Here is a 27412-nt window from a genome sequence, read left to right on the forward strand (position 1 = left end):
CAGCGTGGCAGGTGGAAGAATGGCCCCCAGGATGTCCATGTCCTGATCCCTGGACCCCATGGGTGTGTGAGCTTACATGGCAAGCGGGAATGGAGGTAATTAATGTTGAATTAATTAAGATGGAATTAAGGTTGCTAATCAGCTGGCTTTAAAATAGGGAGGTTACCCTGAATCATGTGGGTGGCCCAGTGTAATCCCAAGGGTTCTTCCACGTGGCGGAGCACGGCAGGGGGTCAGGCTCAGAGGGATGGGACGTGGGAGGACTCGGCCCACTGCTCTGGCTTTGAGGACGGCGGAAGGGGCCACAAGCCAAGAAAGGCAGGCAGCCCAAGGAGCCGGAACAGGCAGGGACACAGTCCTCCCAGAGCCCCCAGAAAAAACGCAGCCCTGCCAACACCTTGAGCTTAGTGCAAGGAGACCCTCTGGGAACCTGGATCCTCCAGAACGGCAAGATGTGAATATACACTGTTTAGGCTATACTGGTCATGGGAAATGAGTACGGTCAGTCAGCAAGTACTTGGTGGGCACCCACTGGGTGCTCTGAGTTCTGCGGACACCGTGGCAAAAGGGGGGGACCTCACACTAGAATGGGGAAAGAGAGGCAGCAAATGCATGAACAGTGAACATGCAGCACCCAGGTGGGGCTGAGCACCGTGAAAGAAGGCAAAGGGGGCGTTGCACCTGCCTTCGCCAGAGGAGGAGTAGGTGACAGTGACTCAAGGACACAGCAGTGGGAGAAGGGCAGGGAGGTGGACAGTGGGAGGGCTGGCCGGGCTGAGACCCTGAGAAGAGGACGGGGCAGGCCCCTTCTGGGGCAAGTGGCAAGAATGAAAGGAACCTCCAGTGAGGGGTGGCTGAGAGGGCTTTGAAGATCAAGAATCTCCAGTCTCTGGTAAGATTCCTCAAGGGAGGAACAACCTAAGACAGGCACAGTCGCTGGGGGGTCATCAGGTGAGAAATTGGGGATCAACAGAGGTGAGGCTTAGAACCTCACCCCCCCTGTTCTGAGAGAAATCTTCTGCATATGTGGATGTTTTATTGCCCTTGTCTAGCTTGGATTAACACATAGTCTACAGGCACACACCTGATCATCTACATTTGCTCTCTTACAACACTAAACTATGTTTTCTACCTTTATGTTGTATCTACCTACCACCTCAGCATCTTATTAAAAATAATAAAGAGAGAAATGTGGTATCCACATATAAATCAAGTATAAAAATCAAATGTGTATTCATATTTGAACTGACTGTTTATAGTTCATAATGCATGAGCAAAACCAAAAGTTTCTGTGATGACTGCCCTTGTACTGTTCACCATGTAACTTATTCACTATGTAAGAATTTGTTCTCCATGTAAGAACTTGTTCGTTATGCTTCAGAAGATTGGAGACTGACGAAAATTAGGCTTGGGGTGGATTAATGATTGTGCATTGAGCATTGACTCCCCTATACAGAATTTTATTGTTGTTAACAACCATTTGATCAATAAAAATGAGAGATGCCCTAACAACAACAACCAAGAAAAAGTACACACTTCCAAAAAAAAAAAAAAAAAAAAAAAAAAAAGAATCTCCAGTCTCTGACTTACAGATGCTCGTGGCGTGGCACCCTCACGCCCCCGTTTACTGCGTGAGCACCTTCCGTCTCTGAGCACTTCCTCAAGGGGTTGAGGGAGAATCCCACAGCTACGGCCTGCATTTGGCAGGGTGAAGGAACAGCTTCGAGATGCAGAGTGTATTGACTCACCCCTCAGCAGATGCCCATGAACCCCCACCACATGCCGGGCACTGGGCCAGGCTCCAGGGCCCCACTGGTGCCAGGCGCACGGGGGGCTCAGGTCTACTGGCCGTACAGAGAACGGAGACCAAGGAGCCAGCAGAGCAGAAGGCTGGGCCCGGAGGTGACCGTGAGCACATGAGGCCATCTGGGCATTAGCAGCTGTCTTCAGGACGGCCTTGCCATCGGGATGCAGCCAACACTGTTGATCTCAGGGTCTGCAAGACTAGCGAGGGTGGTGGCCTGAGCCTGCGCAGGGCCCGTGAGGATAGAGATCGTGAACAGCCCTCAGAAGCAATTTAAAAGAAAGGGCTACTAACCAGAACTGGGGACCGATCAGGTGGGCACAGGGAGCCGAGATGCTGCCCAGGGTGCCCTTCACAGGGCCGGAGAGCCGGGGGATGCCGGGCTGGGAGGAAAGAGGTAAGAGCTGGCAAGAGAAGGCGAGGGTGCTCAGAATCGGCAGAGGCCGGAGGGCGGTCCGGGACAGACCCGAAGCCCCTGCTAGGGGCGTGGAGAGGCAGAGGAAGCCCCGTTTGAAAGTTGGCTCCTGTTACAAAGTGGTGGCCGAGGCTGAGGGCAGGCAGGTGCGCAAAGGTGCAAGGAGATGAGAGGGCGCTGGGATGGGGGGAAGCCAGCCCCCTGGGGTCCGGGCTGGGGGACGCACTGCCGCCCAGGGCAGAGGAGCAGCCTCAACAGCTCAGCCTTGGTTTTTTGCTGTTTGGGGCCCAGGGGAAGACTGGGCAAGGAGCGGCTCTGCACCATGGCCCTGGTGGCCTGGGTGGGCTCACGGCCCTTCTGGGTGCTCTCCGGGGCTCCCCTTTGTGCCCCTCTCAGCTGGCTGGAGCCTTCATCCGGGGACCACCAAGTCTGGGGTGGGGTGGGGGCCAGGGCTGCTGGAGTCCTGGGGCTTCTGCAGGCACCCAGGCACCCCACAGGCACACCTTCCCTGGGAGCCATTCTGCTGGGCAGGAGGCACGGGGAGCGTGTGTCCTGGAGTCTGGGGCGTTTGTCCTTCAGGCCACAGCAGAGTAGTGCCCAGACATACCTTCCAAGATTAGCACAAGTCACCCAAGGACCCGGGCCTGCCTCCCAGCCAGCTGCAGCCTCTCCTGTTACACAGCCCCCTCCCTCCTTCCCTCCCTCCCTGCCTCCCTGCCTCCCCATCCCCGCCCCCTATAAGTCTGGAGCAGGTTGGCCACCCTGCGCTGTGCTGGGCCCTCTGCTCCCTCTGTTTGTTTTTCCACAAGCTGGGCCCATTCATCCATTCATTCATTCATCCATTCAGCCTGTACTCCAGGCGCTATGCCCGGGGTAGCAACGAACATGGGGGTAGCTCCTTTCCTAATGGGAGTCCTGGTCTAATGAGGGGCATGTGCATTCAACCACCGCTGTTTGTACCTGGTTTATCATTTATTGGGGCAATAAATGGCCACAGAGGGGAAGGACTAGCAGAGCACATGGTAACCTGACCCAAGGGCGTGACACTCAGCTGAGATGGCAAGATGGGGAGAAAGGGCCCCAGTGCGGGGAGGGGGATGGCAGGGGGCGTGAGAGCATCCCCAGGAGTCCACACCAGGCCCGGAGGTGGAGGAGCGGGCGCTGGAGGCAGCGAAAGGAGGCCGTGTGGCTGGAACCCAGAGTGCACCAAACGCCTGTGGTTTTGCAAGGGTTTCTCCTTCTGTTGTGAGCCCTAAGCGCAGGGGCCATGTGATAGTTGCTCCCCATTCCCTAGGCATTGCCCGGCCCACAGGAAGTGCTCAGTAAATGCCCGTAAATGAATGGATAATAAATGAAGGACGCCTCCATGAGCTACCACCACCGAGCCGCCGTGGCCAGGGCCTGATGGACACAGACCATGGTCTGGGAGAAGAAATGGGAACTAAGTGTCAGCCACAGGTGGCTCTGGGTGTACCAGGTTTGACTATCTTCATTAAGGTTCTCTGACTTGTCCACGGTCGCTGGACTAGTAGTAACTAGAGGGCAAAGAATGAGATGCCCCCAGCGTAATCCCATCCTGGGCAATCTGAGCCTCTGGTCTCTACAGGAGAAGCAGAGCTAAACAATCCATTATAATTTCCTATTCCCATACCTGGGTATCCGTCTTTTCCAGCTCTAATAATCCAACGACATACCTAAAGGCTACGTAAAATTTGACAACTATGTAAGAGTTGTTGAATCTTTCTGTTGATATTTTCAGACACATTTCATCAAGGAAAAGCTGAGGCAAAGGACGGCCTGGGCCCCTCATCAAAGCAGAATGGCATCTGCCAAGAATCTGGAATCTGCGTCTCTGGCCTGCTCTTGGCAGGTGTCCCCGGTCACCTCTGCTGCCCAGGGAGGCTCCAGGCAGGAGCCCACGATCTCAGAAAGGCTCCACACAAAGTACAGGACAGGCACCTCTGGGCTGACATGTGCCCTGACACCTCTGGGCTAGGCTGGGGCCACAGGGGGCTTGAAGCCCTTAGCTTAATTATGGTCTCCATCTCCTCTTGCCACACCCTCTGAAGGCAAGGAAAGAAAAGAAACTGCCCACGCTGAAATGAGTTGCTTCTCCTGAAAGGTCTGCTGGGGTTTTCAGAGCAGAACAGCTGGCCTCCGGGCAAGGAAAGGGGAGACTGGGGAGGGTGGGGGTTTGGCATTCAGTGGCGGACCTCCCTTTTGAATCTGCCCTTCCTTCCGGCTGCTCCCTCTGGGCCCGGGGTGACTCTGGGTGGTGTCCCCCACCAGGTTCTGATGGAGAGCACCCTAAGCACTCCCACCTGAGCCCAGACCTGCCTGGGTGAGCGGCTGCCTGCACTCAAGTCCCCTGAATCCAGCGTCACCATCATACCGAGTGATTCTATCTTCACCTGTTACCATTGCTCAGATGTCCCTCTTTAGACACAGGTTTTGAATTAGTGATAGTTGCCTTTTTGTCATGTGTTTTCTCAACAGCAATCAAGCAGCTAATTTACTGAGTGTTTATCTTGCCAGGTACTGTGTCAAGATCGTCTCATTCAATCCTCACAGTGTTTCTGTGACATGGGTTTCGTAACCACCTCCATTTTCCTGATGAGAAAACAGATACTCAGAGAGTTCAAGTAACTGGCCCAGGATTGCAGAGCAGTCAGTCTAGAATCAATGGTCTACCGCAGCCTGTCTTCCTAACCTCAACACCACACTGCCTCCAGCAGCAGAAGCATCTGGGAGTTCACATTTTGGGGTTAAACAGCATTCACCCAATTCAGAAGTAATAAAGCAAGCAACCCAAAAAAAGGGGGTGAAGGATCTGAACACACTTCACAAAAGAAGATAGTGAATGGCTAAAAGCGCATTAGTCAGTAGGCAATCGCAAGGTAAAACTGCAAAGACATACCGCTACACACCCACCAGAATGGCTGAGATAAAACAAACTGACGATACCAAATGCTGACGAGGCTGTGGGGCAACCAGAACATCACTCAGTGTTGGCGGGGATGCTAAGTGGTAGAGCCGCTTGGAAACGTATTTTGGCAGCTTCTCGTCAAGTTAAACATATCCTACCAAACGGCGCCGCCATCCCACTCTTACGTATTTGTCCAAGAGAAGTGAAAGCTTATGTCCACATAGGACTTGCATGCAAATCTTTAGAGCAGCTTCATTATTTATGGCCCAGATCCAGAAACAATCCAAATACCCATCAACTAGCGAGCGGACAAACACACCATGTTATATGCATATTATATTCCTCAGCAACACAAAGGAATGAGCCGGCGGTGCTCATACAACATGGCCGAATCTCGGCGGCATTATGCCAAGTGAAAGAAGTCAGACACAGAAGACTATGAGTCCACTTGCATCACATGTTTACAAGGCAAAGAAAATGACAGGAAGGAGGTCACTGAATGCCTGAGACCAGGGCACAGAGAAGGGGACTGCATGCAAGTATACAAGGGGACCTTGAGGTGATGGAAGTGCTCTGAATGTATCTTAATTGTGAGCTCCGTCTTGTGGCGTGATTATGACTGTATACAGTTGTCAGCACTCATCAAACTGTATGCTTAAAATGGGTGAATTTTATTGTATGTAACTTTTATCTTAAAGTGTGATAAAATTCTTTTTAAAGTGCTCATCATAATTTAAAAAAGAAAAGGAGTTGAGGTGCACTCCATCTGCATGCTGCCTCCTTTCATGTGCCCTGGGGCACAGGGCGCCAGCTTGGTCCCAGGATGCCAGCCCTGTGGGCCCCACGGTGTTGGCAAGAAGGTGCCATGGCCGCAGGACGTTGGCAGCCTGCGGCAGCTGCTGGGTGCCACACCCAGCCATTCCTGGCCAACCCCAGCAGCTGCCGGCACTCACGGAGCAGTGGTGGTGAAGAGAGCACAGAACTCGGAGCTTGACAAGCCCAGGTTTGAATCCCATTCTGCACTTTACAGGTGGTGGGAACTCCCGCAATCGACTTCCCTGGTCAATGTCTCTTCTATAAAATGTGGATAATAACACCCCCGACAGGGTCGTGGGGCTGCTAAGAGAGTAGTGTTTGATCAGTTTGGGTTCTAATCCAGACACTGCCTCTTACGACATGTGTCATCTTAGGCAAGACACTGAACTTCCCTGAGCCTCAGTTTTCCCACTGGTAAAATAAGACATATAACAGCACTTATCTCGTCTGACTGTCATGAGTTCCAGCTGGGGTGATGCACGTAAGCCCCAGCACAGCGCCTGGCACACAACCGGCTTTCCCTCCCATTCAGCCACTGTTGTCCCCTAAGGCATCAGTGCCACAGGGTAGGTGCAGGTTGGAATGTGGGCTCTTGCACTCCTTGTAGGGTTAGCAGGCTGCTACCAGTTGGTCCTGAAGAAGTGCAAGGGGTTAATAGGAACTCGCTGCTGCCAAGTCATTTGAATTCCACCCTGCAGAATGAGTAGGCAGACCAGAGGGCTGGCATTGCATCCTAGTTTCAGAGGAATGTACACACGGGAATCTTCTGAATACACAGAAGAGCAGACTGGACGACTGGATCGCGCTTCTAGACTCCAGCCTCAAACGGACCATCTCACAACAGGGCCGGTCGTGTGCTGGGTCACGTGGATGTTGGGGGTCTGGGGCGGGGGCAGGACCAGCCATCAGAGGGAAGCCTGCATCTGGCTTGTGTAGGTGGGGCAGAGTCTTGCCTTTTACCCCAGCCCTGCACCATGAAGGGGCTATAAAAGGAAAGCTGCACGGCTGGAGTCTGAGCGTTGCGCCCGCTCTGCAGGTCCAAGCCTGACCAAGCCGCTTCTCAAGTGGGAACAGGGGCCCTCTGGGGCTTCTGTGGGCGAAAGCCGTGAGCAGCTGTCCGGGAAACATGCCTGGGTCCAAATGGTGCAGGGGTGGGAATAAGGAGTTAAGTCTCCAGGCAGACATGCTCAGTCCTGCAGAGTCAGAAGGGAAGATCCAGACAAGTTATTTCAAGGGCTGAGTGTGCAGCCTCGGGGCTGGGAGGCCAGCGACCCAGCGGTCAGGGGAGCTGTGCAAACGCTCTGCCCTGCTCTGCCCTTTCTCTTCTTGTTCTGCAGTGTGAGGAGCTCTCAATGGAGGCTCCCCAAGGCCCTTCCCGGCTGGCTCACTCATCATTTTGTTACTTTAACATCACTGTGAAGAAACTGGGAACACCTAGGTAATCTTTCTCGCACGTGCAACAATGGAGGTGGCTGAGCCAAGCTGGGGAGGAACGGAGCACACTGCCAGGTAACTCAGGAACCCCAGGGAAACACAGGCCTACACCCAGAACGCACACGGGTGCCCAGTGCTCAGCGTCCTGCCTCCCGCACCTGCCCGCTGCGGAGGAATAGCCCTCACTCGGGTTCGCTTCGGGAAGCCATGCAGAGCAGGGATGCCCCAGGCTTTGTTTTCCTTCACTCACACCCCTCAGCATGTCACGTTTTGCATCTGCTTCAGCAAGGGTGCCGCAGAGGAGCCAGGGCCCAGAGGCCAGCAGGGGCCTGCAGGAGGCACTGGGAGCAGGTGGCAGGGCAGGTCACGAGGATAGGGGACCCAGGGCCCTGTGGGCTGCGGGAGGAGAGTCCTTAATGCAGGGGCTCGGGCTCCTAGCAGAAGTGCCTCACTTCTGGACTCACGAGAAGGTTCCTCCCGCCAGCGAGCACACAAATATCGCGGCCTGATATAAGGAGCAAGGAGAAGGGCTAGGATACAAGGAGGCCACCCCCCTGCCACCTTCGAATCAGCCTCTGAACCGCCCTCCACCGCATGCACCACAAGTCTGTCTTTGGACACGAGGATGTCTGGGCGGCTGGCTCACGTGGAGAGGGGGCGTCCTCATCGGGAGGGTGGCAGACAGCCCAGCGGGTGCCCACTGGAGCCCTGGGCCTGGCAGCTGGGCGTTTCCAGGAGAGGCAGCTCCATTCCCAGGGGCTTTCAGGCCACTTCACATAAAGGATCCGGGGCTGCCCAGAGGCCTCACTGAGCCCTGCAAAAGGGGAGCAGAAATGGTGCCTGCTTGCTCGGGGGCAGCATGGTGCTGGCCAGGAGGCCAGACGGGCCCACACCGGCCTGTCTGGGGTCAGCCTGCTGTCCACGCACAGGCTGGCGTGGTGCAGCGCAGGGGGTGCTGGGGTGTGAAGTAGGGTCTAGTCTCAGATCTGCCCCTGCAGGCCGGGACCTATGTCCTCAGGGCTTCATTTCCTCCTCTGTAAAATGGGGATGATACCACCTACACACGGTCACTGTGAAGATCAAGTGGATGTGTGTGGAGGTGTCTCCTCAGCCCGTATTGTTCCCACTTTCCGCATACTTCACGTAACAAGGCCAGGCACCCACCCTTGTCTGGTTAGAACCTGCTTGGCAGCAGAGATACTCAGTTAGGCAGGGACTCTGTACATTTATTGCTGCAGGACTATTACAGCCAAGCGAGATTTAAGAAGATTCAACATCCCTACAGAAGTCTTGGCTAAACCCCCTTTTAGGGAAGGCTGGAGAAAGTCCCTGAAAAATAAAAAGCCAGTAATTGACAGATACAGGGGGTGGGAGGTTACAGAGAAATTAAGTCTCAGCCACTGCAATGTTGAAGCTGATGGTCCAGTTGGGGAAACATGTCCCAAAGGCAGATTAAATAAAGAGCGAGTTAAGGAGAGGCTGGTACAAGAAGGGGTACCCGTGGGGGGCACATGGGTCTGGGTGTAACCCAGGCTGAAAGCGTGGCTGCGGCAGAGGACCAGGGAGGAGAGACCAGGCAGGGAGAGGTTAAGACAATCGCCAGGTGGTCAGGGACAGTACTCTGGAGACAGGCTGTTTGGTTCATGACCACGCTTCTGTTCCTCATGCGATGTGGGCAGGTAACTTAGCCTTTTTAAATTTCAGGGGCCTCATCTGTAAAGTGGGGGCAGCTCATTAACCATAGGCAGTGTGAGGCTCAAGTGAGCGAGCACATGGTCAGTGCTTAGCACAGACCGTTGTACAGAATAAGTGCTCAGTAAGTGCAGGCTATTATTAAACATGAAGCCAAGGTACTGGGAATTTATCCTGAAGGGGTGGATCCAGCAAGGAGTTTAAGGGAAAACATGGGTCCTGAATTCTTACCATGGAAATCACAGCTGCAGAGAGGAACACAGGAGCCCCAGCGTGAGGCAGACAGCCTTTTGGAGAGAGGGGTGGCTGTTCCGGGAAGGGTGGGCAACCTGGCTCAGAGGGCAGGAAAGGACCCTGTGATCCTGGGAGGCCAGGGAGCAGGGCCATGGAGAGTCCAGGGACATTCCACCTCTATCCCACCAGAAAGAAGGACAAAATATAGAAGAGAGTTGGGAAAATGGAAGGAAAAATACCATTTAAGGAGCAAATGGGGGAGGGGGCTGACAGGAGAGGAGAGGAAGGACAGAGGCTAAGAGCTGGAGATAGAAAAAATTCCAGACTGCTATCAGCTATAGGATCTGGCCAGCACAGACACGTGGTCTAAGGGGAGCCTGAGACAACAGTTCCCGGGGTCCCTCGCTGAATTCCCACGCCTGCCTCTGGGTTCGTGACATTCTGACGGCACACTGAGACCAGTTAGCTGCAGCCTCGGCTGTCACAGCAGGGTGTGGGATGAAAGAGGGTTAGAATGAAATGTTTCCCTTTCTAACTAAGAGAGAAATCCCAGAAGCTATTTTTAAGAAGCCCCTCTTAAGAAAAAATGTAAAACTTTGTATGGCAAAAATACTATAAAGGAAGTAAAGAGAAAATAACCGATCTGAAAAAGTGCTTGTAACACAGATGAAAGGAGATATCTGCTGTGTAATAACAATGGACATAAATATGCAATTCATAGAAAAGGAAATTTAAAAGCCAAGAAGCCTAAAGAGATGCTTAAATTCACTTGTTGTGGAAATGAAACTTAAATTAACACTAAGCTTTCTCTTTATGCTGATCAGATGGGCAGGGAGGGAGAGGGGAGAGAGAGAGAAGGCTCTGGCTGTGTGGGGAACAGGGAGAAAGGGACCCTCATAACCCTGCAGAAAATGTGAGTTGCTACAGCCTTTTGGGAAAGTTATCTGGCAACACTGACTAGATTACATGATGCAAACCTTTCCGCTCTGCCCCACATTCCCGCGAATCCACTCCATGGGCATAAAAGCCCCAGTTTCAGGGACGCGAAGGCCGACTGCTGTGGGGCTTAGAGCCGCACACCACTGGAGACACAGCGAATACCCATTAAAAGGAAGGTGCTCTGTGGTCCACCCATATACTGTGATGTATGAGGAAACCATTAAAAGGAATGAATTCGAGCACTCCAAGCTTCCATGAAAACTTGAGAGGTGAGAACAGTGAGATGCCAAGAAGTGTGTACAGTGCGGCCCCAGCTTTGTAAAGCCACAACCGAGCAACAGACCTGTATCGTGTGTGAGTGCACGTCTACAGGGGCCTGTGTGCATAATGTATATGCAATACTTATATAGCCATAGAATATGAGGTGCCCTACAGAGGGTCTGGCTGAGGTTTGGAGAGGCGGCGCCGTGGGGAGGCGGCCGCGTGGGTGGAGGCGAGCCCGCAGGTGCCCACGCCCATAAGGACCTGCAGGGCTTGCTGTGATCTCAGTCAGGCACATGTATGTGTGTGAGTGCGCTAGCACTGATGTACAGGGCTGTCCACGACAGGTTTTCATGGGCAAGGTAGCAAGTCGCCAGTATGTATCATGTGGACAACATCAAAGAAAGGAAACTTAAAAATACTGTGAGTTTCTTGTTCTCCTCCCCAAACCCTTCGGGGGAGTCTGGTTTGAACAGGGCAACAAATCCCTGAAGCCAGCTCCGGAGTGGGCTGTCAGTCTTCTCGAAATATCAAAACCAGGGCCTAAGCTGGGGACAGGACACATACGCCTAGAGGCAAGGAGAGGAGGGGGTGAAGTTAGAGATTCCGTAAACAAATCCTGCGGCGACGTTTACATAAACATGCCTTGGAGCGATTTTTAGGCTCCTAAAATCTGGGCCAATTTACCCCATTTAGAGTAGCCAGCAACACGTTTTTAGTGTGCTCCTTGGCTACTACATGCTTCTCTCTGCTCAAGGAAATAGTGGGTCCCGTGCCAACTCGTGCTCCCAGCTCAGCATGTATTCCTAGAAAAACCAAATTACAAGTAAGAAGAAAGAAACAGGCGATTTCCTTTGGGCCCCACACCCTGATTTTCTGTAGGTCTTGGATGACTCGGCATGGAGTCAGTTACATCCCTGCTGATAAACAGACCACGACCCGGGGGGTGGGCTCACGAACCCATCAGTTTCGGCAGGGAAAGGCGACAGCATCCGTACTGGCCCAGCGCTTCCTCGGTGCGAGGCACACCGCAGAGGAGGCCCACTTACTCCTCAACAGCCCTCTGAGGTAGGTGCCATATTATTGCCCCATTTCACAAGGGAGCATAGAGAGAAAGTGGCTTTCCCAGAGTCACAAGCTGGTAGAGTGGAGCTGGGTTCAAAACATGACCTGTTAACACCACACAGCCATCCTCCCTTCTCTGAAACCTACTCCTAGATGTCAGTGATGTAAATTCGGAACAGGGCCTGCAGCTCTGACACAGGGGGCAACGCCCTCTCCCAGAGTGGATGGGAAACGGAGTCTCCCAGGGTGAAGACCCACTCTGAGCCTGGGTGTACCCTTGCGGCCTGATCCCTTGGGGTGGGCCTAGTGAACCCCACTGCCTTCAGAGGCCACGGAGGCAATGCGGAGGAATGGGTGGGGGCCTGGGAGAAGCCCTGTCCACCCAATGAAAGAGACCAGGGCTGCTCAGCTCCGGCCCAGTGCCCGTGTGAGTCGCACTGAGTCACTTTTCAAAAGGTCATTAAGTCCAAGTAGCCCCAAAAGAACCGATTTTTCAAGAGAAGATTAAAATCCCGATTGTTAAGTACAATCTATTCATTTTGTTTCAGCTCAGTTTAAAAAAAAAAACCCTCAGTGGGAAGAGAAAATATCTGTCTGCAGTATTTGCCCCAGAAGGCTATCAGTTTGCTACTTGGATTTGTGAGAACAATGTTTTTATCCTATTCTACCTGTTTACCTGGATAATCCCAGGAGGTACCTTTTAGTTTACTACACGAATTTATTTTTAATTATTATATGTTAACACCACATTATCATTTTTCTTAAAATTAAATAATATGAAAGGATTATGACTCCACATTGAATTCTAAGGGGGATCACGCTATAGAACTCCAGACAGGATGGGAAAACCTGCGCCTATCAGACCCATTCACCATTCTGAGCTTTAGTTCCCAACCAGTAAAATGGAGCAGCGATTCCCAACTCACAGCATTGCTGGGAGGGTTTGAAAAGGTGAGCCGTTCCTAAGAGAATTCAATAAATATTTATCCCATTCATTTCTTCTTAAAGATGGATGTGTGGCTCCGTAAATTCACGTCTATTGTGAAACAGGTGATTGCTATAGTCATGTTTTCTTCACTTTATAAAAGGCTCTCCCATCATGGGCTTCTCTGGTGCATGAAAAATAGGTTTTCCCTGAAGTTTTAGTGTGTGCATATTTTTGGGGGGTCACAATAAACAAGTATTCTGCCTTTTCAGTAGCAGAGGCATCGTCCCCTGTTCTGCGAGGCTGTCACTGGTTGGAAATGGGAGAACTGTCCTGTAAGTAAGTAAAGAATGATTCTACCAGGGCTTGCGTAGCAGCTCTGTCCTTAAAGCCACCGGCTGGAGTGTCGCTGAGACCATAGGCTTTCCTCTCTCCTTGGCACCTCCCGCCAGCTGGTATTAGGAGTAAGCTGCCGGGCCCCGCAGTGAATGGGGGAGACACAGAGTGGGTTGGGGGGGCCAGTGTTCACCTCACCTTGCCCAGACGGGGTGTGAAGGTTCACACACAGGTCAGAGCAAGAAGACTTTTTGGGAATCTCAGGAACAAAGCTAATCATGTCACGGGCTCTGCTCTTTCTGACAGCAACGTGTAGGAAACACCTGTAGACAGCAGGAAACTAGAAGAATTAAAAATATCTGCCTGGTCCCTAAAAAATAAATAAAAGAGGAAAGTAAAATGGCCTCTTTTCTTCACAGGGAAAACAAACAAAGCGGTATCTGGTTTGAGCCATTTCCTCTCTGCAAAGCACTTCCCCCCCGTGGGCCACACTCCCAGGCAGAGGCGGGCCGGGGGCACGAGCTCCAGCAGCTCGAGACGCCCGGGTGCCTGGGATGGTGGGCAGCCAGGGTCCTGAGCAGGGGCCAGGCCTCCAAGCCTGGGGCGGGTGCCCTTTGCAGGAGGGAGGGTGAGAGGAAGCTGAGCTCATCTCCCTGGGGAGAGGTGTCGCCTCCACCGAGTGCCAGAAACAGGGAGCCCCTGTGCAGCCCTCCCAGGCCCAGGAAGTCAGTCCCTGGGAACCGGGACCTGGGATGACGGACCCTTTGGGGCAGGACGTGACTGCAAGTTTGCTGGGTCTGCAGGCTCTGGCTGAGCACGGGAGCGATCCGAAGGTGGGAGGGTCAGGGAACGTGTTCTGCTCTCCTCGTACGCAGGGTCTCCGAGCCTGGTCATTCTGCCGGCTGCATTTGCAGTCTGGCCTCTTCCCCCTCACTGCGGCCACTGCACTAAGGCCCCCATCTTCTCTCCCTTGATTGTGGGGAGGGATTAAGGGCAGCTAACTGATTTCTTTCCTCTGCTCTTCTCCCTCCTGCCCACTCTCCCCTCTGCTGCCCAATCTGTCTAAAATTTGTCTGATCGTGTCTTTGTTTGGCTTACCTACTATATGATCAAATCGTCTTAGTAGAGAATATAAGGCTCCCATCCGCCTCTCCTTCCTGAAGGATCACACTTACTTTCTCAGTAGTGACAGCCAACACATGCTGATACTCACCGTGTGCCAGTGCTATGCTCAGTGCTTAGTAAAGATGATCTCACTGGATCAACCACCAGCCAGCTAGGCACAGGGACCATCATGCTGTGGACGGTGGAACCGGAGCTTAGAAGGGCTGAATGACCCCCCTGAGGAGGCAGAGCTGGGATTCCCACCCCGCAGTCCAGCTCCACACCCTGCCCTTCCCACCAGGAGCCTCCTGAAGCCCTCCGGACCCACCGTGCTGTTCATGCCTGTAGGCCTTTGCACAGGCTCCTCCTCTACCTCAGACACCTTGATGCCTATTCCCTCTGCCTGGATAGCTTTTCTTCGTCATCCAAGACTCCTTGCTACCTCCTCCAAGAAGCCTTCGTGGACCTCTCCCTGGGCGGTGTCCTCACAGCCATCCATGCAAACCTCTCTCAGAGCACTTCCCTTGCTACACTGAACTTCTGCCCCTCTCACCAGAGTGTGACCCCCCGCTTGAAGCCTTTACCTCAGTCTCCCCTATTCCTAGCTGGGTGGCCAACACATAATGTACAATAAATACTTACTGGTTTAAAGACATCAGCCATTGGGTAAAGACGGAGGCTCTGGCCTCTAGACCAAGTGTCTGAGCCTCAGGGTCCTCGGAGTCTCTATAGTAGGTGGGAGCACAGTCTGCCCGGACCCGTCCTTTATTGCAACGAGGCCCAAGTTTTATATTTTAGAAACACTTCCCGTGTGACTCTAACCTGCATCCAGGGTTCAAAACCATTGCTTTGGTCAAAAAAAAGACCCAGCGGAGGCAAAGCCTGGGTAGACGCTGCCAAGGGAAACCACACAACATGTTTATACACATGCAACCTGTGTGGAATAAACACCAGAAAGAACTCACAGATAAAATTCCAAAGGGATGGGAGAAAAATACTCACCCAAAGCTGCTGTTCGGGAAGAACAGGACATCACAACTCAATAACAAAATGTGAATTAGCTTTAAGGTAACAACTATTAGACCGGCCAATTACGTTCGGATGGTGACAAAAACAACAACAATAAAAACAGAGATGCCAGGATTACTGGGAAAATTTTCCCTTAAAATTGCTGTTAGCATTCGCATTGATTCATTCTGCCCTCTCCTGAGACAATGATCGGGGACGGCGTAACAAGAGCTCGAAAATGCCTCACTCTATTTTTAGACTGTACACCAAGGAAATAATGAAGAAAATGCAACTCACACAAGATTATCCATGGTATTGCTAATCACATAAAGGTGAAAAATCATACACCAGCTGGATATCAAGTTTTACAGAACAGTTGAATTAATCTGCAGAATATAAAGCCAGTAAAACCCTATGCTCCCGTTAAAAAGGACAGCTATTCAACATTTCTAACCAGGAGCTGTGTGTGGGGCAAAGAGCAAAGGGCTGAGAGATTCCCAGTGTTCTGTACACAGTTATGAGCATGCACAGCAACATAAATACCCACAAAGGCGAAGTGAATTTGGAAGGATGGGCAAAAAAATGTAGTGCTTGTCAGCCTGGAAGCTGTTCAGAGTTTTCATGATTAGAGAACATGTGCCCCCAGCTGGGGCAGTGCCCGCTTGGTCTCCCTCCACGGAAGGGCAGGCCTGGCTCCAGTCTGGCGTTTACCCAGGCCTCTTGGCTGAAAATATACTCCAGTACTGGGCACGGGGAAGTTCAACTTTAAAGGGGCCCAGTTCCTTTTAAACTCAAATCCTGTCCAGTCCCGGTGATAAGGGAGGACCCCCTGGCTGCCGAGCAATGGGGAGTGAGGACAGATGGGAGCCGGGAGGGAAGTCTCCACCCAGGACCTGGTAACAGGGCGCCGGGCAGCCCTGTGGGAAAGGCCCCTGGCTGTGCAGGAGGAAGCATCTGGGCCACCCCCCAGATACGGCGGAGGTTGGGGAGTGCCGCCCTGCTCGGGACAGCTGGGAGGAAGCCCGTCAGAGTCTGGGCCTCCTGACTGACCGAGGGCAGAAAGGCCATGGGGTGGTCTGAGCTGACCGTGGCCCCCACCGTGCCCTTCTCTGCAGGTTGGCTGGATGGGCACGGCCCCCTAAATGGAGAGGCGCCTGGCGTGTGGCAGCCCTGAGGTTACAGGGCTGCCTGTGGGGAGATGTGGGAGAGCAGGAAGCGGCAGGGAGGAGGGGCAGCAGGTGCGCAGGCCTCCCAGGCCGAGGGAGCTGGAAGCAGTCCGAGCGCCTGGGGACGCACGAGGGTCCATGCGGCGTGGCCCCAGGAGAGGCCACAGGGGTCACCTACCCGGCCGGAGGCACGGAGGGTGAGCCGTGGGTGGGGGATGAGGGGCGAGGCAGCCCCCCCGGGGCCCTGCTCCTCTCCAGGGTGCGTGGACAGGCCTGGCAGAAGTAGCCAGGCTCGGAGCGAAAGGGGGCCACAGATTGGGGGTTCGAGCCCTTGGGCTTCATTTTCGCCCCTGCAGCTGAGGTCTGGAGTGGTGATGTCTGCTGCAAACTCCCTGCTCTCACCCACGCCAGACATGAGACACTGGGTCTGGGGGCGCTGTTATGGAAGGAATCATGTCCCCTAAATTCAGGTGTTCAAGCCCTAACCCCAGGACCTCAGCGTGAGATTGTATTTGGAGACAAGGCCTCTGAAGAGGTGATCAAGGTAAAAGGACGTTACTAAGGTGGGCCCTGACCCAGCGTGAGGGTCCTAGAGAGACCAGGACACACGCAGGCACAGGGTGGGCGGGGTGGGGGGGCCTGTGAGGACGCAGGGCGAGGACCCCATCTCAAGGCCAAGAGGAGGGGCCTCAGGAGAAACCGCCCCGCGACAGCTTAACCTGGGGCCTCTCACAGGGAGCTGGGAGGGCATCTCACTATGAGGCCCTTGTGGAGCCTGGCGGAGGCCACCGGGGGTCTCACCCCTTCACGCTGCGCCTGCTCTTGCTCACGCTCACGGTGTCAGGCCGCGGCGCCCAGCCCTCTCCCTACCCTCTCCCACAAGCAGAGCCCCTGGGGGGGCGGCCGGACTCTTGCCCTCTCCCTTCCCCACTCTGCTCCTAGTTGCTGCTTTTGTTTCTGAACTCAAAACACCTCACTGGGCAACGGGGGAGCCCGCAAACTTCTGACCTTTGCCCCGGACCGTGGCCAGAGCGGCGGTGGTGCCCCTGCGGTGGAAGGCAGGTCTTTGCTCACGCTGCAGGGTCTCCTGTGGGGCCCCTGGGGTGTCGGGCAGGGGAGGGGGAACCGACCCAGACCCCAGAGAGTCAGGAAGCCCTCCCCACCCCCTGCTGGTTTCCCCTCTGGCTTCAAACAAGGCCTCTGCCTCTGAGCAGTGATCTGGGGGGTGCCCACCCTGGCCTCTCACAGCAACAGCTGCTCTGAGCTTCAAAGGCAAGCCACCAGAGCAGGAAGCAGAGGCCATGGCGAGGTGCATGCCCCCCAGCCCCCCAGCCTGCCCGGCTCCAGAGCGCCTGCTTCTCTTTGATGGACCAAGTGATTTCCAGGTATTTTCCCACATTTTCAGAGGCGACAGCACCTTGCATCTGTGGAGTCCTTTACACCTTCTCCAAGTCCTTGACTATGAACACGTGATCTAATTTAATCCTCCCGATAAGCCAGGCAGGGATGGAATAACCATCCTGGTGAGGCCGCAGATCTCGCATTGTTGGTGGCACTGGGGCCATGCTGCCCCTCCCTTAGCCTCAGCTGGGCCTTAGCAGGTTCTCGGCCCTGCGGAGAAGGGTCTCCCTCTCGAACTCCTCTCCCTCCGGACCACTGAGGAGCCCCTAAGGGTCTCCATGCCCTGGTCTCTCCAGTCCGTTCTCTGAACCACAGCCACATGGAGCCTTCTAAGTGTGCACGTGGCAGCCCAGTGGGGGGCAGTCGACAGCAAGAGAGGTCGGTCTGGTTGCAGGAGGGCGCCGTAACTCCTCGCCCCCATCGCTCTGAGGAAAAATGGGCGGTGACACAAAGAAATGGCTTTGCAGAGCTTTAATGCTCCCTGTACGCTCATTGGCCACACCAAATAACTGTCCCCGAGAGTGCCTGCTCTGAAGATGCAGCTCCGGCTCCCCTCTGCTCTTAGGCCCCTAAGTGCCTCTGCATAGAAAGCTTGGGGCCTCCCCCATTGGGTCCTGAACAGGCTCTGTGGTCTTACACAGTCTCCCAATTAAACCCAGGCCAACGAGCATCTCCAGGGCCCCCAGCCTGGGCATGGAGCTCAGGTAGAACGTCTTAGGGAGGCCTTTCCTTCCCCCCCAGGTCACCCCAGCTCTGTGTCCTGAGCATGTATTTAATGGAACACTCGGCGGAACTGTTGCCATCGCCTCTGATCCTCTAACCCCCTCGCGAGACCGCAAGCTTCCTGAGGGCAGGATTCAAGTTTGACTCTTCCCTTTTGTGTCCAGAATTCCCAGCACAGAACTGGACACAGTGGACACTCATTAAATAGTTACGAAGCCAGCAAGTGAATGCTTGCCTCCCCTCTCCGGCCTCCCTTCTTTTTTTCCTGCCCAGGACGGAGAGGATTTTCCCAGGAGCAAGTCTGTGGCTCCTACTCCCTCCTTGCGTGGGGGGTGAGGTCTTGGTGTCCCCAGGCTCCCTCTGCCCTGCCCCCTCAGCTGGTGCACAACTTCCCCATCTGCAGCTGCCCCTGCAGGAAGTGCCTGATGATTGCTCCATTTCCCACAGTGCCAGCACCCCATTCCTGCCCCCCTGCCCCCTCCCTGCTGGCGGAGGGGGACCCACGAGTGCCTCCGTGGCTCTCTCTCCCTCCCATTCCCCTGCTGGCATTTCTCACCGAGCCTGCCCTTTACGCACACCAGGTAGAGCAGGCCCCCGGGGAGGAAGGAAGGCAGGCCAGGGCCATTTGGCTCATTCATTGAGAACCATAAAAACATTCATATCCTTTAACCTAATAATTCCACCCCGGGGAATTGCTTCCAAAGAAGAAAAAAAAATACATGGACTGTTTATAGCTGTGCTATTTGCAATAAAGAGAAAGTGGAAGCAAATGTCATGTCTCCAAACAGAAAAATGATTAAATAACTGTGGCATATTTATATTATAGGATATCATGCAGACATTTAAAATGAAAATATGACCATGTAGAACAAGCACAGTGTCTTGGGAATAACACTGAGTGGAAAGAGTACAGAGCTGCACATACACAGATTAATTTTGTGGGAATTATGTATGTGGCTAAAAATAATAGACACAAAATTGGAAGTAATTCCACTTATATTAAGTGGAATTACTTTCCCTCAGTTTTTTTTTTAAATGATGAAGGGGATAAAACTGTGGATCAGAGGGAGCAAGAAAAAATAAAATAGTTGTGTTAAGATGGTGAATTTTTACAATTTTACCTTAAAGTGCTTCATGTTAGCTTAATAAGAAATTAATACTTTAAAACTAAAGAGAATACCCTGGACACAAAGTCCTAGAGTTTTCTAAAAAGACTTTTTGTTGGTTGTGGTTTTAGCATTGCTTTAAAAAAAATAACAAAAGCATCCCTCATTTAGACCTTCTGTGCATGTGGCTATAGGTCTGTAAATGACTGGATGTGGGTCCCACAGCCTGACTGCCCCCAAGAGCACTTGGAAGACCCCTGCCTACTGGGTAAATAATCCTGTCTGCTCTCGCCCTGCCCGACATTCTCTGCACCTGGGCCACCACAGTCCCCGCCCAGGTAACAGCTCAGAGGTGACCTCCATGCCTGGAGCTCAGAACCCTTAGGGTAGAAGGTGGGACCCCACCATGGGGAGTCCTGGGAGGTCAGATGGCAGGTGAAAAACCCTAACGCTAAAGCCTGGGGTGGAGTCTTTTTCTTTCGCCCCTCCCCCCCCCCACTCTTTCTTTCTTTCTTCTTTTTTTTAAAAAAAGGGTTGGTTTATGGGAAGTTTAGGGTCAGCTAAGCCCCCCGCCCTTTGTATGTAAATGGAGCACCTGGCCCTCCTGGTTCCTGGGAGGGGAGGGGTGTCCACAGCCTTGCTCTCTTTACAGTAGCCCCCGCACCACCCCTGCTCCAGAGACCACTTCTGTGCACCCAGCAGCAGCGCCATGTCTGGGCCAGTGTCCCTCCACTTCTGAATGTCCAGTTCTGAATGTCCTGTCAAAGCCTGAACTGACACCCGGCCTCTGTCCACCCCAAACCAGCAGAGATCTCGGGATGCCTGATGCTGCAGCCACCCTGCTCTCTGCCTCCCTCCTGCCCCTTGGCAGCTCCAACCGGCACCCAGCACCACATCCTTCCTCCAGTGACCCCAGGCCGGCTCCGCATGGACCTCCGTCTCACTGAAGGGAGCCCACGCTGCCCTTCTAGTCTGTGCACCGTCTGCGTCCTATCTTTCTGGAAGAGTCCACCCCTCCTGCCCACCAGGTACACTCACACGCAGGTCTGCACACCCCAGGACCCCACGCTGTGGTCACTCCAGGACCCCAGCTCCCCATGTGCATCTCTCATTCCTCTCTCACACTCGCTTCTCACACCCTTCCTTCTCCCCTGCACTACGGCCACCTGCTAAAAACCTTCCCAGCTTTCCGTGCCCTCTCTGAAGTCGCCCGCTGCCCCAAAGCCGCCTCCAGCCGCATCAGTGGGGATGGTCTTTCCAGGAGGACATCCCCCGGCCTGCGGCCTTGTCGATATCCTGGCGCAGGGCACTGTGTGGCTTGCATTCTTTCAGAGATACCTTGTACCACTTCCCACCACCACTACTCAACTCTCTGCTGAGATGCTGTCTTTGTATCGGACCCTCTCGGAGAATCCAGACAGCGTCTTTCACACGGTAGGCCCAATACGTATACGTGGACCGACTGCACACAAGAATGTGTATTTCCACACCAGGTCTGTCCTTCGCTGGTGCAGGACATTTTCCTAAAGCGAAGCAGGGGACTTCGCATTCATGCCTGTTTAATTTCACTGTGTTGGTTTTGGCCCCGCATCCCATCCTATATAAATCATTTTGAACTTGAATATGTCATGTATCATATTAACTATTCCAGCGTGGGTCATCTGGGTTCTTTCTATATTTCATCCAAGTCATTAACAAAGACTTGAACAAGCCAGGGCCAAGGATAGAGCCCGGTGGCCTGCCCCTGGCGACTTCCCGCCACAAAGACCTGGGATGCAAAGTGCAGATGGGCGTGGCAGCGAACCTGTTCCGAATTCATCGTGCCTAAACCCCCCTGAATACAAGTGAGGTGACTGTTTGGGACATCAGAATACCCGTGCTGGCGTGTGAGGCTCTCAGCCCCCGCAGCCCGGCTCAGGACTGACGGCAGCAAGAGGTGCCCTGGGGTGGCGGCTCCTTCCCGGCCCCGGCCCCTGCGGCTGTGCCTGAGTCCCGTGCTCTCCCTGGGGGGTGCCTCCCATGCCGCGGTGGGAGGTGAGGACAGGTCAGGAAGAGATGACCAAGGTGAGAGGGACGAAGAAGGGAAGCGGTTCCTCGGTCAGACCGTCTCCCCCCGTTTCCTCCCCCGTCATCCCACCGCTCCACCAGGGTACACCGCAAAGTGCACCTGCACCCCATCCCCTCCCCTCCCCTCCCTGTCTCTGAAGGGCATCCCTGAGCCCCCTCTTGCAGGCCTTGGCTGCCCTGTAAGCCTGCATCCTGGACTTGCTCTTCTATGCCTCAGTTTCCCCCTGTTTCCCAGGTTCTAGTCTGGTGCTGTTCCAGCCCTGCTCCCAAGGACCAGCTCCTACCAAAGTCCAGGGAGCTTTATCTGAGGGGCCTGCCCGTGGCCTGAACTGACCACCCTTCTCCCTACACACGCTCTTAGGCTGGAGGAAAACTTCAGGCATCCTCCTGCCTGCCTGGGTCCCGTCAGGGCTGCGCCAAAACCAAGGGAGGCCGTTCCCTTCTGCATGACTGACTAGAAATCCCACTTAGTCATTCGACAATCACATCACACCTAATCTGTGCCAGGCATTGTTCTAAGCACTTCACACAAATATTAACTCATTTAATCCTCATAAAAACCCCATCATGTAGATACTATTATTATTTGCATTTTACAGAGGTGAGAAACCAAGGCACAGCGTCTGTGACACAAAGCTAGTGATTGGCAAAGTCAGGACTCCGACTGAGCTGTCTGGCTCCCGGGTCTGTGCTCCTAACCCCTACCTCACGCGGCCTCTCCCTGAGGCAACATGGAGCCACCTCGTTCCGGAGAGCGTGCCGAATGCACGCCACGCTCACTGCAGGAACCAGGGCCGATGATGGGGATTTCTAGAGCTTATCATTTAAGTTTAAGAGATACGGGCAAGTCCTTTGAAAGCACCGCTGGGCAGAACTGTGAAATACTTTCCTTGCCACCTGCACAGGCCAGAGCCTCTCTAAGGCGTCCTCCTCGGTCTAGAATGGAGGCCTCGGCTTTGCTCACATTTCCCTTCACCTTCTTTGCATCCCTTCTGCCACCTGCCACCAGGCACAGGGAAGCCCGGAGCTTTCTCACAGGAGACAAACTCAGGCTTGTCACAATTTTTCACAGTCTCTATTTAATAAATATTAACAACCACACTACCATGATTTTACGGGATATTTTAACTGTCCAAGTTCATAAATTGTCTGACTTGCCATGCATGATCTTACTTCTGTCTCAAAATAGCCCTATAAGGTAGATAAAGCAGGTGCCAGTTTCGCAGACGGAAGCGCTAACCAGGACTCTGAGGCCAGTTACTGACTCAGGACCTGAGACGGTTTAGCTCTCTGCATGGCATCCCCTTGGCCTAAAGGGAACAGAGGGCAGCCTGTTGGTACCGTTTCCTTCAAATTCTGCTGCCTAATTCCAGGGCTGACTTGCAGGCTGAGTTTCATTGACCCCTTCTTTGAGGGGGTGGGGGAGACAGTTCTAAATGTTTTGTAACTGCATGTAGAAAAAGGCGCAGATTCCCTATTAACTATGGGAGAACGCTTCTAAGTCCAAAAAGACGGCTCTGAGCTGTCTCTCTTACGGAAGTGGCTGTTCCAGGGCTAAGGTGTTTAAGGAACATTTTAAACAGTGGCACCCAATGGCTTCTGTTCGTATTCCATTGATACGTTTACCTATAGAAATGGGGTGTATATTCCCCCATGTCTTCCCCTTCAAGCCTGCCTGCCCCTCCTAATTGCACCCCAAAGCATGAAGGACAATCAGAGTCAGTGAAAACGTTCTCTATGCTTGTGAAGCGGCTTTCTTTTTAACCAGGAAGAACACCTGCAGCCCGAGAGTTGGGTGAGGCTCTGGCGAATGAACCCTGAGTGGTGCCGATAAACATTTTCTTCCTCAGCCTTTACACCTTTGCAGCCTGAAAGACACGGTCTTGCTTCCAGACCCAGCTCAGAGATCATCTGCTTTGTGAGATCTTCCAAGACGCCACCAGGACACTCATGACAGTGAACTATCTCCAACTCTCATCGTCTGGGGCACGTGGGAAGCTTGCACTTCCCGTCCCGTAGTTGAGAAGAGCGTGTGGCTAGTTCTGATGTGGCCCTTTCAGGCCAGAGCCATGGCTGGGGAGGGTCCTGCAGAATTTTCCTTCCTCTTCCATGACAGCTGATAGTATTCCATAGGCAGCTGCTGCATCGACCCGGGTCCCATGGGAAGGACAGCCATGGTATGAAGCGGAGCCCCCGGCCATCCCTGCAGATGTGCAGGAGTGAGAAATAAACCTCTGCTGTTTGCAGCCAGGAGGGCTGTGGAGGTGGACTGCCCTGACCACTGCAGTCACCTGTCCTTGTGCAATGGGACCTTCACTCCCTGCCTTTACAGAGCCTGTCGCGTTGTTCTATAATCACTTCCTCCACTTTTGCTCCCACCCATCTACCTCCAGACTTGGTGAACCTTGAGGCCAGGTCTTGTGTCTTATTAACTCCAATCTGGTCACTGCTTAGTACACGTCCTTAAATAAACAATGAAGGGATGTACGCATGAGTAAGGTGTTTGATGACAGTATCAAATGCGATCATATAAAATGTAATTTTATAATCTGCTGGACACAGTCCTTTCTGACCATGGGGTTGATCCTGGGTAACTCTAAACAGTCCTCCCCAGCCTGCTTACACCAGCTGGGGAAAGGGTTCCTCAGGGTAGCTCCCTGGAAGTGCCCCGCAGCACCCTGGAGAGCTTCTCCCCCCGGCTGTGGCTGTGACCTGCCCCGACATGAGTGTACGGGGGCCACCCAAGAGGCAGGAAATTTGTCACACAGTAGGTATCAGTGAATGTTCATTGGCAGTCACAATAGAGCCTAACAATAACCAAGGAAGTCCCCAAATCCCTGTCCCTATAAAGGGTAGCAAGTCATCTGCTATAGTGGGCTAAATGGTGGCTCCCCAAAAAGATACAATCAGTTCCTAATCTCCGGAACCTGTGAATGCTGCCTTACTTAGAGAAAGGATCTTCGCAGATGTAGTTATGGATTTTGAAAGGAGGAGATCACCTTGGGTTATCAGTGAGGGTCCTAAATCACATGTCCTTGTGAGAGGCACACAGGAGAGACGGTGAGATGCCCGTGAGCGGCCACAAGCCCAGAACGCCAGCGGCCACCAGGAGCTCAGATTAGCCTGCCCGCCCACCCCCCGCTCCCGGCCCTGAGCCTCTGTAGGGAACATGGCCCTGGGACCCCCTCACCGCAGAGAGAACACATGTCCATGGTTTTAAGCCACTGGCTCGGGGCAGCGTGTTACGGCAGCCCTGGCAGGCCCACGGCTGGCGCCTCTCTGGCCTTAGGTTCTCCGGGGCCTCTCTAGCCGGGCACACCAGCGTGTGAGTCCCCCACTGGTCCTGGGAAACAAGGGCTTGAGGTCCTCCTGGGGCTCCTCCTGTGCACTTCAGTCCAGGCTTTATGCAGGCACTCAGGCCTGACTGGGCACGGGGAGGCCCCAGAGGGCATCACAGGAAGGAGACTGGGGAGGGGGCAGCCTTGTGCCTGGGGGCCTCCGAGCCTTGGCTGTGGACTCTCAGCCTTGGTGGTTAAAGCAGGGCTAACAGAAGCTGCTCCTCCCCTCGCCCTCCGCGCCCACAGGTGCTTGCTGGGTAACACCTAGCATTACTGGTGCAGAGCTGGTGAGCCTGGGGGAGACAACACACAGACATGGGGGGAAACAAAGTAGCTATGGGTCAAGAGTGCCCTGGAGTGGGGAGGCCCTGTGCTGGCAGCCTGTTCTGCCACTAACAGACTTTAAATGTGGCCATCAGTAAATCACTCATGTTTGAATGAAGGGAATGGGAGCAATTGCTAATGTTCCTTCCTGCTCTCAAAACTCTACTCCCTAAAAATACACTTTTATTTAAACTTCCACATTTGCCATAGACATTGGCACTAGTTTCACCAGAGACACAACTGGAGCCTTTGAGAAGTTTTTCAGATGTGTGGGTGGGTGAGGTTCCAGGGTGAACCTGTGCCAGCCCTTAAAAGCCCCAAGCTTTGAGCCGCTGGCCTCTACCATGGCCTGGCCGCTGCCAGAGGAGACCTGGCCAGGTCAAGGGGCCTGTGGTCCCCCGTGAGCCCACACAGGCATGGTGGGGCAGCCCGAGCTCCTCCAGGGCGGGCGCGGTGGGATCCCACCCAACAAGGCAGCTTCAAATGTCAGCTCTCCTGGTGATCACCTTCCAGACCTTGCACAATAACCGTATTGAAGCCTCAGCTTCCTCCTCTAGAAAACAGTTATAACAGAACTTCATGAGGATGAGAAAGATAAACTCAAGCAAAATGTCCGTATACAGTAGGCTGTCAGCGAGTGGTAGCAATCGCCACAACAGCAAGCTTTGGATTTCTCCCATGCGGACGTTGTATGGCAGCTCAGAAATGGGCTTCTCATTTTCCATCAAACAATTCAAAAGCAACATGAGCCAAGGACCTTGAAGCCCAGGAATATATTTCAGAGGCAGGAGCCCCATCGGGCTGGAGGAACTGTCCATCTAGTTCACGTTCTTGGGATGACCTATGGCCAGTGGGGGCTCTAGCGGGGAGGCCCTGGGCAGGCCCGGAGCCCTCTGCGGCACGTGGCGAAGTGTAATTCCCTGTGGCCTCTGTTGTGGGTACAGGGGGTGGGTAACAGTGGCCACAAGGCCCAGCCTCTTGTCCCTGTGGCACTGTTCCGCTGGCCTGGCCCGGGCTGACCCTGTGGCCGGCTGCTGCTCCTCAGCCCCCTCAGCCTGTCCCTGCACTGCCTTTGGGCAAAGGAAAGAAGTGCTAGCTTTTCAGAGCATGCACAGGATGTGTGATCCCAGCGGGAGGACCGAGTGGGGCTGTAGGTAGAGAGGGGTGGGAAGAGGAGTTTTTGTAAGTGTGGCTTGTTCCCAGAGGCCTCTTTCTATCAGCGAAGGCAAGAGGAACTCGAGGTGGCCCTTGGGGGGCTTGGCCAAAGGCATTCTCTTGGGACCTGGAGCCTGTTTCAAACGGATTTCTTGGGCCAGAGCACTTAGGTGGAGGCCCCAAGCCAAGTGCATTTACCACTGGGCTGAATGCCCCTGTAGACTGTGCACCCCAGGGCTGCCAGGAGGCCCGGGGAGAGCCCCTGCTGTCGGGGGACCCCTAGCAGAGGAAGCACGTTTTCGCTAGCTCCTATTAGCAAAGCTGACTTTGGACTCCCACACACTTGATAGCTTATCAAGACATTTTTTGTCATGTCCTATGCATATATCTTGTTTTCCCAAGTAGAAGAGAGTTCTTTTTATGGCAGGAACTGTAACTTACATTTCTCTGCATCTCCATTTAGGCCCCCAACTTCAAATATCTTTGTCTTTATCTCCCAGGGGCGAACTGCCCCAGGTCCCCACGCAGACCACAGCGGTTCCAGCACCAGCTTTGTGCTGTGGTTCCCTCTGACCAAGTACTTTTCCCAATTTTCTGGTCTTGGTCAACTGTTACTCATCCCTCAAGACTCAGTTTAGAACTCATCTCTAACAGGAAGGCCCCCCGAGCCCTGGGCTGGACGCAACACCTCTCCTCTGTCCACATGAGCTCCAACCCCTGTTCTGCTGTCACCCATTAGGTGCTTCCCTAACCCCTCTGCCCCCCACCAGACTTGAGTTCCTCAAGGATCAGCAGGTGACATGCTCATCTTTGTACCCCTGGTGCCTGGCAGGAAGGGGGCCTCCATACATGTCTGCTGGACCTAATTAAGAGCTAGTGTGTGGCATCCTGTGAATTGTTACCAATCAATTATAGAAGATCCAGCCTGGGAAAGAGCTGTGTTCGCTATCCCAGAGCCAGGAGGGTGGCCCTGATATGGTGCCAGCAGGTTCAAAAAGAAGGGCTGGGGACATCTGATGATGCAGACACTTAGTTCCTTGGCTGGAGATGATGTCCAGCTCCGATGTGCAGAGCTGCCCAGTGCTTCCAGCCGGGGACCCTGATACCAGCCATTAGGGATGGGTTCTGATGCATCTCAGGTGGGTCTCTTACGGAGGTAAGGGCCCTGCAAGC

At 53.7% G+C, this 27412-nt stretch overlaps 1 protein-coding gene and 1 long non-coding RNA gene across 6 annotated transcripts in view; one reads left to right on the plus strand and one right to left on the minus strand.

Annotated features, from left to right (window-relative positions):
• Positions 1 to 27412, minus strand: part of RCSD1 (RCSD domain containing 1) — a 60587-nt gene that overhangs the window by 27919 nt on the left and 5256 nt on the right. The gene's annotated exons all lie outside the window — the stretch shown is intronic.
• On the plus strand, positions 16463 to 19844 carry LOC118918817 (uncharacterized). 2 transcript variants are annotated; one of them, XR_008994872.1, is made up of 3 exons: positions 16463 to 16688; positions 17374 to 17510; positions 18523 to 19844. It is a non-coding gene; the product is annotated as an uncharacterized LOC118918817 (long non-coding RNA). The 2 variants fall into 2 exon arrangements; XR_008994871.1 differs by having other exon boundaries at positions 16463 to 16669.

This window comes from Manis pentadactyla, chromosome 19 (genome assembly GCF_030020395.1).
Source record: "Manis pentadactyla isolate mManPen7 chromosome 19, mManPen7.hap1, whole genome shotgun sequence".
Classification (NCBI taxonomy): Eukaryota; Metazoa; Chordata; class Mammalia; order Pholidota; family Manidae; genus Manis; species Manis pentadactyla.